Here is a 19,025-nt window from a genome sequence, read left to right as displayed (position 1 = left end):
TATTCTACCACTTATATTACAGTGTTCAAGATCAACATTGCACAGAGTCTTCTATTATCAGTGCCATCTTTCTCCTTTGCAGGTCATATAGATGTTATGATTGTGGACTCTTGGATCTCTACATTGACCTTTGATTTTGGAAGCTATATAACAAGTTTTTATTTGTACTATATTTCAAATATATTCTGTTAATGTACTTAAAATATTCTTGATTTAAGCTCTCTGCCAACTGTATTTTCTTTTGTAATTACATAAGTCTCTTTATCAAAAAATTCATGAATACTTTGTCGCTTATGTTCTTGCTAAAAAAGTATTCACTTCCACTCAATATCAAAATGCAAGATTAGTCCTGAAAATACTTGCCTTCCTAGTCAGCATGCTTCTGTTGAAGTTATGAAATTGCCCATAATTCTTTCAGTTGTCTAACTCCTTCCATGATTGCTACTTTGGAAAATTCTGCAACAATGGAGATTTTGAGATGTTCAAGTTAGTGTATTATCTCTCTCTCTCTCTCTCTATATATATATATATATACACATATATACACACATACATATATGTAGATATGTGTATATATACACATATATTTATATATACATATTTACATATGTACATATTGTATATACTATAACACATTATATTTTATATATTATATATAACATGTATTTTATATACTACATATTATATTATATACATAATATATATATATAATATATATATAATATATATATATATAATATATAAACATATATTATGATAATATATTATATTATATGATATGTAAATATATTATATTATGTATAATGTATATTATATAACACATTATATTATATATAATACATTATATTATATAATATGTATATAATATATATTATGTATTATATATTATATGATATAATACAGTACATTATATTAGATAATATGTACATATTATATACACATATCTATACAAATATATATACATATTATATATACACATATGTATATATAAATATATATGTATATATATTTTATTTAGATTATAAAAATGCCTGGATCAAGGTACTCATATGTTAGCCAAAATATTAATGCATTAATGCACCATGATCTTTTCTTGCTTTATATTCCTGAAATATTCATGATTATTTCTGAATGTAACTCTAAGAGTTTTTTTCATCATAAGATTGTGACACTGATTACTGATTTTACCAAGTTCATGTTTACAATCTATAATCAAAAATTGAATGCCAGGATGGAGCCATGGCACAGTAGGTTAATCCTCTGTCTGTGGCACTGGCATCCCATATGGGCACCGGTTCTAGTCCCAGATGCTCCTCTTCCAGTCCAGCTCTCTACTGTGACCTGGAAAAGCAGTGGAAGATGACCCAAGTCCTTGGGCCCCTGCACCCAAGTGGGAGAAATGGCTCCTAGCTTCTGATTGTTGCAGCTCTGGCCATTGCAATCATTTGGAGAGTGAACTAACAGAAGGAAGAGATTTGTCTCTCTCTCTCCCTCTGTCTGTAACTCTACCTCTCAAACAGTTGGGTGAAATCTTTAAAAAAAAAAAGTACCTATTTCTTTATTTTGTCATGTAATTTATTACTGCCACCTGAGTAGGTAATTCATATACTAGTTTATGACAGCTCTAGCTCAAAGAAAGCATATTTATCAAGGTTTGCTTTATCATTGTTCATCAAATTGCTGTAAATGTTGGAAGTCATCCAAACAACTGTCTGGTTTTCAGGATTTGAGCACATTCTAGGTCAAGAATCATCATTCTCATCAGCAGCAGATAAATGCTTCGGTTTTTCTGGACATTCTTGGAATTGTTAACATCTGCTTTTGGGAACTTTTCAAAATTCATTTCCATATTGTGCTGTAATTTGTACAGTTTATTCTAGATACATTTAACCAAATATGCATGTGTATGTTTATCTTTTATTATGGCTCACCATAAAATAATAATGTTACTAAGGGCATTCATAGCAGAGTTTTACCTAGCCCTGTATATCAGTTATATTTTTATTTTGTCTTTCATTGTATTACTTTAACTTGTGTATATCATCACTATTCACATGCATGTCATTCTTACACTGTGAACCTATGGTCCTTTATTTTTATTTTATTTTATTTTATTTTATTTTATTTTATTTTATTTTATTTTATTTTATATTTTTTTCTTTTCTTTTCTTTTCTTTTTTATTTTTATTTTTTTATTTTTTTAAACATTTATTTAATGAATATAAATTTCCAAAGTACGATTTATGGATTACAATGGCTTCCCCCCATACCATCCCTCCCACCCACAACCCTCCCCTTTCCCACTCCCTCTCCCCTTCCATTCACATCAAGATTCATTTTCGATTATCTTAATATACAGAAGATCAGCTTAGTATACATTAAGTATGGATTTCAACAGTTTGCTCCCACACAGAAACATAAAGTGAAAAATAATAGATGATTTTTTTTAAATGATGATGAAATCAGAGCAGACCTATTGTCATGTTTAATCCCAGTGAGAGTCAAGTTGGGAATTGATAATTTCTTTCTTTTTTTTTTTTTTTTTTTTTTTTTTTACAGAAGATCAGTTTAGTGTACATTAAGTAAAGATTTCAGTCGTTTGCACCCCCATAGAAACACAAAGTGAAATATGCTGTTTGAGTACTCGTTATAGCATTAAGCCTCAGTGTACAGCACGTTAAGGACAGAGATCCTACATGAGGAGTAAGTGCACAGTGACTCCTGTTGTTGACTTTACCAATTGACACTCCTGTCTATGGCATCAGTAATCTCCCTATGCACCAGTTATGAGTTTCCCAGGCCATGGAAACCCTCTCCCATTCTTCCCTCTCCCATTCCCACTCCCATGTTCAACAGGGATCACATTTCAGTTAATTTTCAACACTTAAGAATAGCTGTGCATCAATTACAGAACTAAACCAGTCATATTAAGTAGAACAGATAAAAAAACTACTAAGAGGGATAATGTATTAAGTTGTTCATTAACAGTCAGGGCTATGCTGATCAAGCCACCGTTTCCCATAGTGTCCACCTCACTCCAACAGGTTTCCCTTTTGGTGTTCATTCAGTCATCACCGATCAGGGAGAACATATGGTATTTGTCCCTTTGGGACTGGCTTAGTTCACTCAGCATGATGTGTTCCCGATTCCTCCATTTTGTTGCAAATGACTGGATTTCGTTATTTCTTACTGCGGTATAGTATTCTAAAGAGTACATATCTCATAATTTCTTTATCCAGTCTACCGTTGATGGGCATTTTGTTTGGTTCCAGGTCTTAGCTATTGTGAATTGAGCTGCAATAAACATTAGGGTGCAGACCGCTTTTTTGTTTGCCAATTTAAATTCCTTTGGGTAAATTCCAAGGAGTGGGATGGCTGGGTCGAACAGTAGGGTTATCTTCAGGTTTCTGAGGGATCTCCAGACTGACTTCCACAGTGGCTTGACCAGTTTGCATTCCCACCAACAGTGGGTTAGTGTCCCTTTTTCCCCACATCCTCGCCAGCATCTGTTGTTGGTAGATTTCTGCATGTGAGCCATTCTAACCGGGATGAGGTGGAACCTCATTGTGCTTTTGATTTGCATTTCCCTGATTGCTAATGACCTTGAACATTTTTTCATGTGCCTGTTGGCCATTTGGATTTCCTCTTTGGAAAAATGTCTATTGAGGTCCTTGGCCCATCTCTTAAGTGGGTTGTTGGTTTTGTTTTTGTGGAGTTTCTTGATCTCTTTGTAGATTCTGGTTATTAACCCTTTATCTGTTGCATAGTTTGCAAATATTTTTTCCCATTCTGTCGGTTGTCTCTTCACTCTCCTGACTGTTTCTTTTGCAGTACAGAAATTTCTCAATTTGATGCAATCCCAATAGTTGATTTTGGCTTTGACTGCCTGTGCCTCCCGGGTCTTTTCCAGAAACTCTTTGCCTGTGCCAATATCTTGAAGGGTTTCTCCAATGTTCTCTAGTAACTTGATGGTGTCAGGTCGTAGATTTAGGTCTTTAATCCATGTTGAGTGGATTTTTGTGTAAGGTGTAAGGTAGTGGTCTTGCTTCATGCTTCTGCACGTGGAAATCCAATTTTCCCAGCACCATTTATTGAATAGACTGTCCTTGCTCCAGGAATTAGTTTTAGATCCTTGATCAAATATAAGTTGGCTGTAAATGTTTGGGTTGATTTCTGGTGTTTCAATTCTGTTCCATTGGTCTATCCAACTGTTTCTGTACCAGTACCATGCTGTTTTGATTACAACTGCCCTGTAGTATGTCCTGAAATCTGGTATTGTGATGCCTCCGGCTTTGTTTTTGTTTTTATTGTACAAGATTGCTTTAGCTATTCGAGGTCTCTTGTGCCTCCATATAAATTTCAGCACCAATTTTTCCAGATCTGAGAAGAAGGTCTTCGGTATCTTGATTGGTATTGCATTGAATTTATAAATTGCTTTTGGGAGAATGGACATTTTGATGATATTGATTCTTCCAATCTATGAGCATGGAAGATTTTTCCATTTCTTGGTATCCTCTTCTATTTCTTTCTTTAAGGTTTTGTAATTTTCATCGTAGACTTTTAATGTCCTTGGTTAAGTTTATTCCAAGGTATTTGAGTGTTTTTGTAGCTATTGTGAATGGGATTGATCTTAGAAGTTCTTCCTCAGCCATGGCATTGTCTGTGTATACAAAGGCTGTTGATTTTTGTGCATTGATTTTATACCCTGCTACTTTGCCAAACTCTTTTATGAGTTCCAACAGTCTCTTAGTAGAGTTCTTTGGGTCCCCTAAATAAAGAATCATATCATCTGCAAAGAGGGATAGTTTGAGTTCTTCCTTCCCAATTTGTATCCCTTTAATTTCTTTTTCTTGCCTAATAGCTCTGGCTAGAACTTCCAGAACTATATTGAATAGCAGTGGTGAGAGTGGGCATCCCTCTCTGGTACCAGATCTCAGTGGAAATAAATGCTTCCAACTTTTCCCCATTCAATAGGATGTTGGCTGTGGGTTTTTCATAGATTGCTTTGATTGTATTGAGGAATGTTCCTTCCAAACCCAGTTTGCCTAGAGTTTTCATCATGAACGGATGTTGTATTTTATCAAATGCTTTCTCGGAATCTATTGAGATAATCATATGGTTTTTCTTCTGCAGTCTGTTAATATGGTATATCACATTGATTGTTTTGCGCACATTAAACCATCCTTGCATACCAGGGATAAATCCCACTTGGTCTGGGTGGATGATCTTTCTGATGTGTTGTTGCATTCTATTGGTGAGAATTTTATTGAGGATTTTTGCATCTATGTTCATCAGGGATATTGGTCTGTAATTCTCTTTCGGTGCTGCATCTTTTTCTGGCTTAGGAATTAAGGTGATGCTGGCTTCATAGAAAGAATTTGGGAGGATTCCCTCTTCTTTGATTGTTCTGAATAGTTTGAGAAGAATTGGAGTTAGTTCTTCTTTAAATGTCTGGTAGAATTCAGCAGTGAATCCATCTGGTCCTGGGCTTTTCTTTGTTGGGAGGGCCTTTATTACTGTTTAAATTTCTGTCTCAGTTATGGGTCTGTTTAGGTTTTCGATGTCTTCCTGGTTCAATTTAGGTAGGTTGTATGTGTCCAGGAATGTATCCATTTCGGGTAGGTTTCCCTGTTTGCTGGCATACAAGTCCTTGTAGTAATTTCTGATGATTCTTTTTATTTCTGTGGTGTCTGTTGTTACGTTTCCTTTTTCATCTCTGATTTTATTGATTTGGGTCTTTTCTCTTCTTTTTTTAGTTAGTTGGGCCAATGGGGTGTCAATTTTGTTTATTTTTTCAAAAAACCAGCTCCTCGTTTGGCTGATTTTTTGTAATGTTTTTTTTTGGATTCAATCCTGTTGATTTCTTCTCTGATTTTAATGATTTCTCTTCTCCTACTAGATTTGGGTCTGGTTTGCTGTAGGTTTTCTAGATCCTTGAGGTGAATTGAGAGCTCATCTATTTGGTGCCTTTCCAATTTCTTGATGTAGGCACCTATTGATATAAACTTCCCTCTTAACACTGCTTTTGCTGCGTCCCATAAGTTTTGGTATGTTGTGCTGTTATCCTCATTTACTTCCAGAAAGTTTTTGATTTCTCTTTTGATTTCTTCTATGACCCATTGTTCATTCAGGAGCATGTTGTTCAATCTCCATGTGTTTGCGTATGATCTAGGGATTCCTGAGTTGCTAATTTCCAACTTCATTCCTTTATGGTCTGAGAAGCTGCATGGTATGATTCTAATTCTTTTGAATTTCCTGGACTTGCTTTATGGCCTAGTATGTGGTCAATCCTAGAGAAGGTTCCATGTACTGCTGAGAAAAATGTAAAATCTTTAGCTGTAGGATTGAAAGTTCTGTATATATCTGTTAGATCCATTTGGGCTATAGTGTCATTTAAATCTGCTGTATCCTTGTTGATCTTCTGTCCTATTGATCTGTCTAGTTCTGAGAGTGGAGTATTGAAGTCCCCCAGTACTATTGTATTGGAATCTAAGTCTCCCTTTAAGTCCGTTAACAAATCTTTTAGATAAACCAGTGCCCTGTAGTTAGGTGCATATACATTGATAATTGTTATATCTTCCTGTTGAATTGATCCCTTAATCATTATGTACTGTCCCTCTTTGTCTCTCTTAATGGTTTTTGTGGTAAAGTTTATGGTGTCTGATATTAAGATGGCTACGCCCGCTCTTTTTTCATTTCTGTTGGCATGGTATATCTTTTTCCAGCCTTTCACTTTCAGTCTGTATGGATCTTTGTTGGAAAGATGTGTTTCTTGTAAGCAGCAAATAGATGGGTTTTGTTCCTTAACCCAATCAGCCAATCGGTGTCTTTTAACTGGACAGTTCAGGCCATTCACGTTCAATGTGACTAATGATAAGTGGTAACTTTGCCCTGCCATTTGCCAAAGGTAAGTTCTAATATATGCTTTGAATTCCCTGTGATCTTTTGCTGTGAGCTTTCCTTCCTTGGTTTCCTTCCTTTACCTTCTTTCATATTGATGACCATGTTTCTTTGTTTCTGTGTGTAACACATCTTTAAGCATCTTTTGCAGGGCTGGACGAGTGGCAACAAATTCTTTCAATTTCTGTTTGTTATGAAAAGTCTTTATTTCACCTTCATTCACAAATGATAGCTTTGCAGGATATAATATTCTGGGCTGGCAGTTGTTCTCTCTTAGTACCTGGGCTATATCTCGCCATTCCCTCCTAGCTTGTAGAGTTTCTGATGAGAAGTCAGCTGTGAGTCTGATTGGAGATCCTCTGAGAGTAATCTGACGTTTCTCTCTTGCACATTTTAGGATCTTTTCTTTAGGTTTCACTGTGGAGAGTTTAATTACAACGTGTCGTGGTGAGGATCTCTTTTGGTCGTATTTATTAGGGGTTCTGTGAGCTTCCTGTACTAGGATTTCTCTGTCCTTCTCCAAACCTGGGAAATTTTCTGCTAATATCTCACTAAAAAGGCCTTCTAATCCTTTCTCCCTCTCCATGCCTTCAGGAACTCCTAGAACCCGAATGTTGGTTTTTTTAATAGTATCCTGAAGATTCCCGACAATATGTTTTAGATTTCTAATTTCCTCTTCTTTTCTTTGGTCTGACTGTATCCTTTCCTGTTCTGTCTTCTAAGTCCGATATTCTCTCTTCTGCTTCTCCCATTCTGTTTGTAAGGCTCTCTATCGTGTTTTTCATTTGATCTATTGAATTCTTCACTTCAGTCACTATCCCAGTTTCCTGTTGTACTAGTTGTTTCGTTTCATTTTGATTCCTCCTTAAATTCATTCAAAATATTTAATTATTTTGGAGCCATTGTGAATGGAGCTGATCTTAAAAGTTATTTCTCAGTCATGGCTTTGTCTTTTTATAAAAAAGGCTATTGATTTTTGTGTACTGATTTTATATCCTGTGACTTTACCAAACTCTCTTGTGAATTCCAGTAGTCTCTCAGTGGAGTCCTTTGGATCCCCTATATATAGAATCATGTCATCTGCAAACACGGATAGTTTGACTTCTTCCTTTCCAATTTTTATCCCTTTGATTTTTTATTGTCTGATGGCTCTAGCTAAAGGTCCCAGGATAATGTTAAATAGCAATGGTGAGAGTGGTCATCCTTCTCTGGTTCCATATTTTAGGGGTATGCTTTCCATTCAATAGGATACTGGCTGTGGGTTTGTAGTAAATTGCCTTTATTGTGTTAAGGGGTATTCCTTCTATACCCAAATTGTTTAAGATTTTCATCATAAAAGAACTTTGTATTTCATCAAATGCTTTCTCTGCACCTATTGAGATAGGCATGTGGATTTTTTCCTTCATTTTGTTAAGGTGATGTATCACATTTATTGATTTGCAAATCTTTGAACCATCCCAGCATACCAGGGATAAATCCCACTTGACCCAGGTGAACACTTTTTCTGATGTATTAATAGATTAAGGTGATGTTGGCTGCATAACATGAGTGTGGGATGATACCCACCCTTTCCATTGTTTTGAATTGTTTGTGAAGAAGTAGAATTTTTTCTTCTTTAAATGTCTGGTAGAATCCAGCAGTGAAACAATTGAGTCCTAGACTTTTTGACTTTTTTTTTTTTTTTGGTGATGGTCTTTATGACTGGTTCAATCTGAATTTTTTGTTGATCTACTGAGGTTTTGTATATCCTCCTGACTAAATTTTTGTAGATTATATGTGTCTGAAATCTGTTCATTTCTTTTAGAATTTCAAATTGTTTAGCATATAGCAATTTGGAATAATTCTTTATGATTATTTTTATTTATATGGTATCTTTTTATAACATTTTTTCATATCTGATTATATGAATTTGGGCCTTCTATTTTTATTGGTTATTTGGATCAATGGTCTACCAATTTCAATTATTTTTTCAAACAAATCATCATGTCACTAATCTTTTGTATTTTTTTCAATTTTGTCTACCTCCACTCAATTTTGATTATTTCTTTCCTCCTACTATTTTTTAAGATCGCTTAGTTGCATTGTTAAACCATTTCTTTGATGCCTTTCCAGTTATTTGCATAGGTATGAATTGCTATAAGTCTTCCCAAAACATTACTTTTTCTCCATCACATATTTTGTTGCCCTCTTCATTCACTTGCATTACTTTCTTTCTTATTTATTCTCTGAATCACTGTCTATTCAGGAATATGTCATTCATTTTCCATGTGTTTATATATTTTCTAGAGTTTCTTAAATTGTTAATATCTAGCTCCATTCCAAAATAATTATTAAAGATACATTTATTTGAATGCACTGACACTTGCTTTATGGCCTAGCATATGGGATGTCCTAGAAGAACTTGAATGCAATGATAGAAAAAAAATACCTAATCTGAAGTTGTGTGATGAAATGTTCTGTAGATATCAATTAGGTTCTTTTGCTCCTGAATGTAGATTAGGACTGTTATTTATTTGTTGATTTTGTGTGTGTGTGTAGTTGTTCCGTCCATTGATGAAAGTGGGGTGTTTAATCCCCTTGTTTAATATTGTATTAGAGTCTATGTTTCTCTTTAAATGCATTGCCATTTGTTTTAAATAGCTAGGTTTCCCAGCACTGGGTCCATATACATTTTTATAGACAAATCTTCACTCTGAATAAATCCCTTAATCATTACATAATTCCTTCCTATTTCTCTTTTAATAGTTTTTCTATTACTATGGCCACTCCTGCTCTTTTTTGCTTTACATTATCACATAATATCTTTTTGTATTCTTGCACTTTCAAGTTTTTGTGTATCTTTTTGTTGATGTGTGTTTCTTGTAAGAGGCAAATAGTTGGGTCATGTGTTTTAATTTGTTTAGCCAGTTTATTTCTTTTAATTGGATAGTTTAGGCCATTACATTCAAGGTTATTATTGATAAATAATGCCTCGGTTCTGCCATTTTCCCAGAAAATTCCTGTTTTTTGCTTTGGGTTTCCTCTGTACTCTTTCTAGGATATTTTCTCCCTTCACATTCTTTAATGTAGACTATTTTCCTTCATCTCTCTGTAAAGTATTATTTGTAAGGCTGGATGAGTGTTGACAATTTTTCACTTTTTTGTTTGTTTTGGAAGTTATTTCACCTTCAATTTCTTATTAAAAATCAGTTGTCAACCCAATTAGAGATCGTCCAAAGGTAATCTTGTGTTTCTATAACTATTTCTTTATGTTTTATGCATCAAAGTTTGACTATAATGTGTTGTGGGGAGTATCCTTTCTAATCATGTACATTAGAGTTCTACATACTTCCTGTACTTGGATGTCCCTTTCTTTCTCCAAACTAGGGGATTTTCTACATTATTTCACCTAGTAAGCCTCTTAATCCTTTGTCTATATCCGCATCTTCAGGAATTCCTGAGACCTGTGTACTAGGTCAATTGATAGTAATTCATAAAACTTGAAAACTTTTTTTTATTTGTTTTTTTGGTCTGAAAGATATTTCTTAGGATTTGTCTAATAGCTCAAATATTCTTTTATCTGCCTCATTAAGTCTGTTGATAAGGCTTTCCAGGTAGTTTTTAGATATATAGAATTCTTTATTTCTAATATTTCAGTTTGATTTACTTTAACTATCTCTATCTCCCAGCAAAATTTTTCATCAGTGTAGTGAATGGATTTCTTTGACACATTAATTTGTTTCTCATTTTTGTTAGTCATATGATCATTCTTTAGAATTCTTTTTGAATGTCTTCAATCTCTTCATTTTTATGTTCTAACATTGAATTGTTATATTCTAACATGGAATTGTTATATTCTTTTGGAGGAGTCATATTGTCTTCCTATTTCATGTTTCTCATATTTACACATTTATTTTTAGGCACTTGTGGAACCACGTGTTGACTTTCTCCTCTGATGATTTTTATCTTTGAATTATTCCACTGTGGCATAGTGTAATGGCTTCTCCTTCTTCTCCCTTGGTCGATATTCAGAGGTGTGTTTTGCTTGGGGCCAGAGAGCTCAGCAGTGAGATCCAGAGTGGTGCAAGTGTCCAGGGTGACAGCAAGTTGGGCATGGTAGATCTCTATTGTCAGTAGAGGGATTACCATCATGTTGGCTGTGTGATCACTGCTTCACTTCCTCTCTGCCAAGGTGATCAAAGCCCTAGTCAAGCTCACAGTTTCTGCATACCCCACCCATGTAGGCACATGATTTGCACAAAGGATATGCGTGGTCCTAAGTGAGTGCAAAAAGCCCTCTGCAGTGGCCTATCACAAATGCTCATGGAACCCTGATCCTCTGAAGACAGGCACAGTAGTTTCCTGAGACACAGCAGCACCTCTTGTTCTATCATGCACTCATGGAATTCCCAGCCATAGTGTGTTGATAGCCCACAGTCACAGGGAGCAGAGGATCTGTTCTTATCCCCCCCACAAGTCTGCTCCATCCATGGAGAGAGCCAAGGTGTTCCCAAAGCTTGCTGTAGTGTTCTGCATTGGCTGTTTTAGTATGGTCACCCATGATAGGGTGAGAGAAGGGGAGCGCCTCACAGTCTTATTTTATTTCATTTCATTTCATTTCATTTCATTTCATTTCATTTCATTTCATTTCATTTCACTTTATTTCATTTGAAAGGCAGAGTTACAGAGAGAGACAAGGAAAGCCAGAGAGAGAAATTTTCCATCCACTGTTTCATTCCCCAAATGTCCACATCAACCAGGGCTGGGCCAGGCCAAAGCCAGGAGCCAGGAGCTTTTTCCAGGTCTCCCACATGGGTGCAGGGGCCCAAGTATTTGGGCCATCCTCTGCTGCTTTCGCAGGTTCATTAGCAGGGAGCTGGATTGAAAGTGCTGCAGCTCTGACTTAAACCAGTACACATATGGGATTTTGGTGCTGCAGGCTGGCCTCACAGTCTTAACTGACGCTATCACTCCTGTCAACCCTCCAGGCCATACTCAATGTCACTGGGATGATGGATTTATCCCTCAGATAAAATCCCTTAGTTACATGCACTTGAGCCATGCAGCCTGCACTCTCCTTATCAAGAAGATGCCTCTCCACTAGCAGTCACTGAGAGACATTGTACAGGGGAATAAGAAGTGGGAAATGTGCTCCTCCTTCACAGGATTAGATGAGCACCATGCCCCCAACTAATACTCCAGGCCAGACTCAAAGTCAGTAGCAATTGCAAAGTTCACCCTCAGAATCAGCAGTGACAAGTGTTGCTGCATTCTCTTCTGACTTCTCTCTTCTGATGGGAGAGGGAGTAGGAGATGGGATGATTTGAAGGTAGGAGGGTGGGTATGGGGGGAAGAACTGCTATATTCCTAAAGCTATACCTATGAAATTTATATTTATTAAATAAAAGCTTTCTAGAACATTTTAAAAAGAAGTCAATAGGAAAACAGAAGTCCAGAGAAGCCTCTAGTATTTAAAACTCAAATAACCTATATAATCTACGGATGAAAAAAATCACAAAGAAAATTATAATTTATGTTGGACAAAACTAAAATACAAAATAACAATTACATTTGTGGTAGATACATGGAGGCCAGAATGTCTTTACAACTCTAACATCTGAGATGGAAATTAATGCCCTTTGAACGTAGGCTGGCCTTTGCCTACTGAGCCAACAAGCTTGGCATATTTAAAACACTGAAAAAGCCATTAGTAACAAAAGATGCTACTCTAACTGGAAATGTATTAACTTTAATTTGAATATTATTCTCTAAATAAATGACAATCTTTTAATGTCTATGTTATGATACCAAATTTTAATTTTGAATTTAAAATGTTAAGAAGGGAGAAACAATGACAATGGGGTTGGTAGTAACTTATTTTACATAGTAGTAATGATTCAAAAGCAACAAAAGAAAATGGCAGGAATTATATAAAATTAAAACTGTTTATACAACAAAAGGTACTATCAGAGTGAAAAGGGAACTCATTTGATGGGAAGAGTCTTTACAATTCATGTTTCAGAAGAGGTCATTATTAGAGATATGTTGCATATAAGAAAATCCTACAACTCAGAAACAAAAACATTTAGAGATGGACAAAGAATTAAACATTTCTACAAAGTTATACAAGTTGTTGCTTAGCACATGAAAGAATTATCAATATATTTGTGGCTAGCAAAATGCAAATGACAAACAATAAAATAAAGCAATACACCAATTCAAATGTCCATTATGAACAAGCAAATATTAGCAATTCTAAAGAAATTGAATCTCTAGTACACTTTGGTTGTTAATGAAAAATGATGGAAGTAATACAAAAGAAAGTACTGAAACTTCCAAAAAATGAAATGTAAAATTTTCTTATGATCCAGGAATTCCATTACTGAGTATACAACCAAGAGAAGTGAATGTGGGTCTCTACTGTTGAGGAACAATGTTTTTTAATATATATATATACTATTTGTTTAACTCTTAGTGTAAGTGTAAGCTTATGAGTATAAAGTTAGCTGGAAATGGATCTCTGTAAAAAATAAGAATAGGAATAGAAGAGGGAGGTTGAAAAAGGAGAGAATTCTAAGGCTTCTGTCTAGTTATCACTTCTACTGATTAGTGAAGACATCAGGACAATGCTTTTAGAGTCTCAGGCTTGCTCAGTTAAACTCAGCATTTTTACCTGTTTAGCATCTCTTGTTCCTTACCTTTTCTTTATTATAAGGGATAGAAACTATAGAAGACAAAAAAATATGGAATACACACGATCATAAAAAAGGTTCAAGTCAAGATTCATTAATTTCTTTCCTATTGTTCTTCTGAGATTATTTTTCTCCAGTCAGAATGTTTGCTTCAATATTTGTTTGAGTAACATTTCAATTTTTATTTGAAATTGCATATATACTTATATATATATAAATACACTTTCACATGATGTTTATAGGTGTTAATGAATACTGACTATACACATATACTGACAGCAGTACAAAATTCAGATTCCTCAACTAATACAGTGAAGCCAGACATAGATAAGTCAGCTATTGTCTCACATTGGATCCTTTGGAGATTATATATTTTGCTGTCTTGTTTGTCTTTAGTTTCAAAAAGTGAAGCTACGAAGTGGCTAAGTATGGTTTACCTTGAAAATGGTTTGCAGTGGCCGGTGCCGCAGCTGAATAGGCTAATCCTCCGCCTTGCGGCACCAGCACACTGGGTTCTAGTCCTGGTTGGGGTGCTGGATTCTGTCCCAGTTGCCCCTCTTCCAGGCCAGCTCTCTGCTATGGCCCGGAGTGCAGTGGAGGATGGCCCAAGTCCTTGGGCCCTGCACCCCATGGGAGACCAGGAGAAGCACCTGGCTCCTGCCTTCAGATCAGCGCGGTACACTGGCCATGGCAGCGAACCAACAGAAAAGGAAGACCTTTCTCTCTGTCTCTCTCTCTCACTGTCCACTCTGCCTGTCAAAAAAAAAAAAAAAAAAGAAAAAAAAGAAAAGAAAGAAAATGGTTTGCAGCATTTAATGGATCTTTGACTTGGTGATTGTTGACTTTTGAAAGATTTGCAAAATTTTCAATGATTTTCTTCTCCAACATTGTTTCTCTTTCTTGTTTCTCCTTTTTAATCCTTTCCACTTTGGCCTACATTTCAAATATGTCAGCAGTTTCTCTGTGACTTATTTAATTCCTGCATCATTGTCATTTTTCATCTTTTATTTTCTACCCATTTTAAGACTGGATATTTTACTCTCATTTTGATTTGGCTTTCTATAAACAGAGATTATGCGTGCATGTGTTGGACAACAAAAACAAAAAAAAAATAGAAAGAAAAGGCATTTTTAAATCTACATGTAGAGCTGCTTCCTCCTCCTGCAGCTGCCACCTCTGCCAGGCTGAGGAGCCAGGAGTCCACAGCGCTGGCTCCAGTCTGCGGGCCGGGGACTTAGTGCCACGGCAGCGGCAGTAGCCGCAGTGCAACCAGCTTCTACCCCCAGGAGCTCCAGGTGCGGCCAGCCCACCCCAAGGCCAGAGCTGGGCAGGTGGATGCGGCTGGAAGATGACACTCTCAGGCCCGCTCAGCATCAGGTGGCGGTGCCGGGGGGTGCTGTCCTGGATCCCAGCAGAGTTCATCAGCCTCCTGTTGGGCTGGTCATGCTATGCCCTCGCCATCCAGCTCTGACTAATTTCCATGGAAAACATTGGTGAACAAGTTGTGTGCTTGATGGCTTATCACCTACTTTTCATGATGTTTGGTCCTACTGGAAAACTATCTTTACATTACCAATGGATCCTTCAAAAGAATGTCATCTCTCTTATGCAGAGAAAGAATTGTTGGAGAGAGAGCCCAGAGGACAACACCATCAGGAAGTTCTTAGGTGAGCAGCCAGGGATCTTCCCATTTATACCAGGGCCATGACTGGAGCCATCCGCTACTGTGACAGATGCCAACTTATAAAACCAGATCACTGCCATCCCTGTTCCATCTGCAATAAATGTATTTTGAAGATGGATCATCATTGCCCATGGGTGAACAATTGTGTTGGAATTTCAGATTATAAATTCTTCCTTTTTTTCATGGCTTGTTATCTGCTGTACTGTATTTCAATGGCTGCTACAGACTTACAGTATTTTGTCAAATTTTGGATAAGTGGTCTTCCAAATACTCAAGCCAAGTTCCATATGAGGTTTAAATTCTTTGCTGCAGCTAGTTTTCTGTCAGCTCATCTTCTCTGTTTGGCTATCATTGTTGGCTAGTCAGCAAAAACAAATCTACATTAGAGGCATCCAGGAGTCCAGTATTTCTTTTTTTTATTTTTTTATTTTTAACTTTTATTTAATGAATATAAATTTCCAAAGTACAGCTTATGGATTACAATGGCTTCCCCCCCATAACGTCCCTCCCACCCGCAACCCTCCCCTTTCCCACTCCTTCTCCCATTCACATCAAGATTCATTTTTGATTCTCTTTATATACAGAAGATCAGTTTAGCATACATTAAGTAAAGATTTCAACAGTTTACTCCCACACAGATACATAAAGTGAAAAATACAGTTTGAGTACTAGTTATAGCATTAAATCTCAATGTACAGCACACTAAGGACAGAGATCCTACATGAGGAGTAAGTGCACAGTGAGGACTCCAGTATTTCAACATGGAACTGATAAAAATGGATTCAAGTCAGGTCTCAGTAAAAAGTAATGAGATAAGTTTTTGGTGATGAGAAGTACTGGTTGCTAACCATTTTCTCAAGTCTGAGTGCTGACTTGTTAACCAGGATCCTGAACAACCATCTGCCCTGCAGGTCTGAATTCACCAGCTAAAAATCCTTAAAGCCGGGGCTGAATTCACCAGCTAAAAATCCTGAAAACCATCAGTTTCCTGCAAAGCCATAGAGAGAATCCCAGAGCCACCTTCTTACTGACTCTCAGTCTTGACAGAAAACAACATAAACCCTGGAAGAGGCAAAGCTGTTATGAGCAATCCTGCATTAACCATGGAGAATGAGACTTAATCCTCAAGCAAAGTAAATTCATGCTTTATTAAAGTATCGATGCTGTACATGGATGAAAGGCTCCCATATGAAGGCACCATTTGGATATGCAGAATATGAGTTGATCGCAAGTTGTTACTTAAAACATAACACACTTTTGATCCAATATACAGAATGTTATAAGTAACAAAGATTCTTATTACATATTAAAATTTTTATGGTTTATGACTCAAAGAAGAAATATCTTCCATCAAAAACTTGGCCTAAATTCATGAGCCAATTTTCACCTAAATAATGTGGGTAGCACAGTTTATTACTTAAAAACTTATTGATTATCTGATTTTTTTATTTCAAAAATGGAGGCTTAAGATATTGTTTCAGAATTAAAGGATTTTATGTCACATTATAAGGTGCTTGATTTGTAAAATGTTAGTTACTATTAAGAAGGTAGAGGAAATAAACCAGACTTCTTTTACTTTTTACTTCTGATAGGAAATGAGCCTGAGACTTAGTGACCTGTCATAACTATGACTTCATTACAAAGTCCAAATGGCCTGTACTTAAAGATCACCATCCATTTTTATCAGACTTTAATCTACTTCTAGACTTTGCTCCCCATTAGAAAACAAGTATGAACATTGAAGCTGGAGCTTTCTGATCAAGCAAATGGCTAGAACACATTTCTGAAATGAATCCAATGTTCTTAGAAAATAATTCTAAATCAGAAACACCTTTCTTCTTTTCTGATTTTTGTAATTGTAGGAAAATCTGTAACATTATTGACTTCTGATACATTTTTGTGGGCTTAGGTTTTTACAAACATCTTTTTTGGTCATTTCTCCTACTGAACTTAGTAAAAGTATTGAACTTCTGTTAAGAATTCCTTTTGGGTCAATGGATTTGCCCTCCAGTAATATCTCTATTATTTGTCCTGTTAATCCTCCAGCGGTATCTATATTATTTTTGTCTTCTCATCAAAATTATGACAGTAAGACTATATGTTTCCTGAAGTACCTATCAAGATTAAATTATGCAAATCATTAAGCAAAAATCATATTGTTTTGGAAATTTAGTTCAGTGTGAATTAAATGGCATGCTGCTTGAAAATTTAGTTTAAGATAAAAAGATGTTTCTGTTGATGCTAAGGTGTTTGGCTTCATTAAATATACTAAGAAGCTCTTGTGCTTTGTATGCACTATTTACAAAAAGAGCATTATTTTTTATTTGAATGAACTATTAGTTTTGTAAATGTTAACAATTAGGATAAGCTGTATACTTTTTTTAGTATTGACTGAGAATTTAAAGCAGATTATCTTTTAAAACCACATAGTTAAGTAACTGGTATGTAATCAAAGAGAAAATGATAATAAACTTTTCAAAATATTTGTTAGAAAAATATTCAATACAGATAAACTAAAATACCAGAGGACAATGGAATAAAAGCTCTTTGCTATTACTTATCCTTGCTAAAAATATGAAAACTTTTATATTAAATGTGTTTATGGAATGAGCTACATAGGCCACGTCCATTTTATAGGAATGCAGGAATGCAATTCTTTGAACAATATAGCAGCAGTCTTTTTCAGATTTTTTTTTAAGCTGAAGAATATCTGCTTCAAAAAATCTGGGAAGACATGATATATTCTGGCTTTTACCTTAAAGTTTTTTTCAGGATAATTCATTATCCTGAAATGCCACACTAGAAATGATAACTACTGTTAGAAGTCTTAAGGGCAAGAGCAGCATTTGATGTATTCAGAATCATATGTAGTCAGATATTTTTTCAAAGCACAGGACTAGTATAGTGATATCCTGGACTGGATTCTGTTAGGTGTTCCCTCTTGCAAAGTGGAAGCCAGGGGAAAAAGAGGAATTTGTGCCATTTACCCTGCCATAGTACTGGTAACTTCCCCCTCTGAGTCTTTTATGTATTCACTTAAACACCTAAGTGAATATACCTAAAAATTGCATTTGGAAAAGTGAAAAAAATTAAAATTAAAATTTTTCAAAAAAAAAAAGAAATCTACATGTATAGATTTAATTGTACATTCAAAGATTTCTTGTCATTATTCCTTCAATAATACAATAATTATTTTCATAGCATTTACGTTTTAGTAGGTACTTAAGTAAATCCAGATGATTTAAGGTGTACCAGAAGATGTGACTATGTTATGTATAAATACTATGCCATTTTATAAAAGAGATTTAGGAATCCATGGATTTGGGATATCTGTGAGTGGCATTGGAGCCAATCCTCCATGAATTCTGAAGGCCAGCAAATATTCTACTTCTCTAACTTTCACTTTAGTTTTTTCTAAGCTGTTATTAATTTCATTCGCTGACTTCTTATTTTAGTTTTTCTATTTTTGTGTTAAAGTATTTCTATGTGATTTTTATACTAATTTTTATTTCTCTGTGAAAACTGTCTTATCATGAATCTTGAATATGTGTCAGTTATCTATATTCTGGTCTTGATAACTCCAATATCTAGATCTCCAGTCATTCTGTTCATATATCTTTCTTCCCAGCATGTCTATTAAATTTAAGTTGTATGTTAGATACTCTGTATGAAAAAAATGCAGATATAAGTTGAAGTTCTGAATGATCCTATCTTTATTAAGAGAAATTTTTCTTTTACTTTTTGCAAGCAACCAATCAGTGTAGTGACAG

The 19,025-nt window shown here is 35.4% G+C and overlaps 1 pseudogene; it reads left to right on the top strand.

Annotated features, from left to right (window-relative positions):
• Positions 1 to 14,919: 14,919 nt before the first annotated feature.
• Positions 14,920 to 16,465, top strand: LOC149119378 (palmitoyltransferase ZDHHC2-like; annotated as a pseudogene).
• The last annotated feature ends 2,560 nt before the right edge of the window (positions 16,466 to 19,025 follow it).

Source organism: Oryctolagus cuniculus, chromosome Y, assembly GCF_051225735.1.
Source record: "Oryctolagus cuniculus isolate XC-2025 breed Fujian yellow rabbit chromosome Y, ASM5122573v1, whole genome shotgun sequence".
NCBI lineage: Eukaryota > Metazoa > Chordata > Mammalia > Lagomorpha > Leporidae > Oryctolagus > Oryctolagus cuniculus.
Note: the sequence above shows the minus strand (reverse complement) of the source record. Positions and strands in the feature narration are given on the sequence as shown.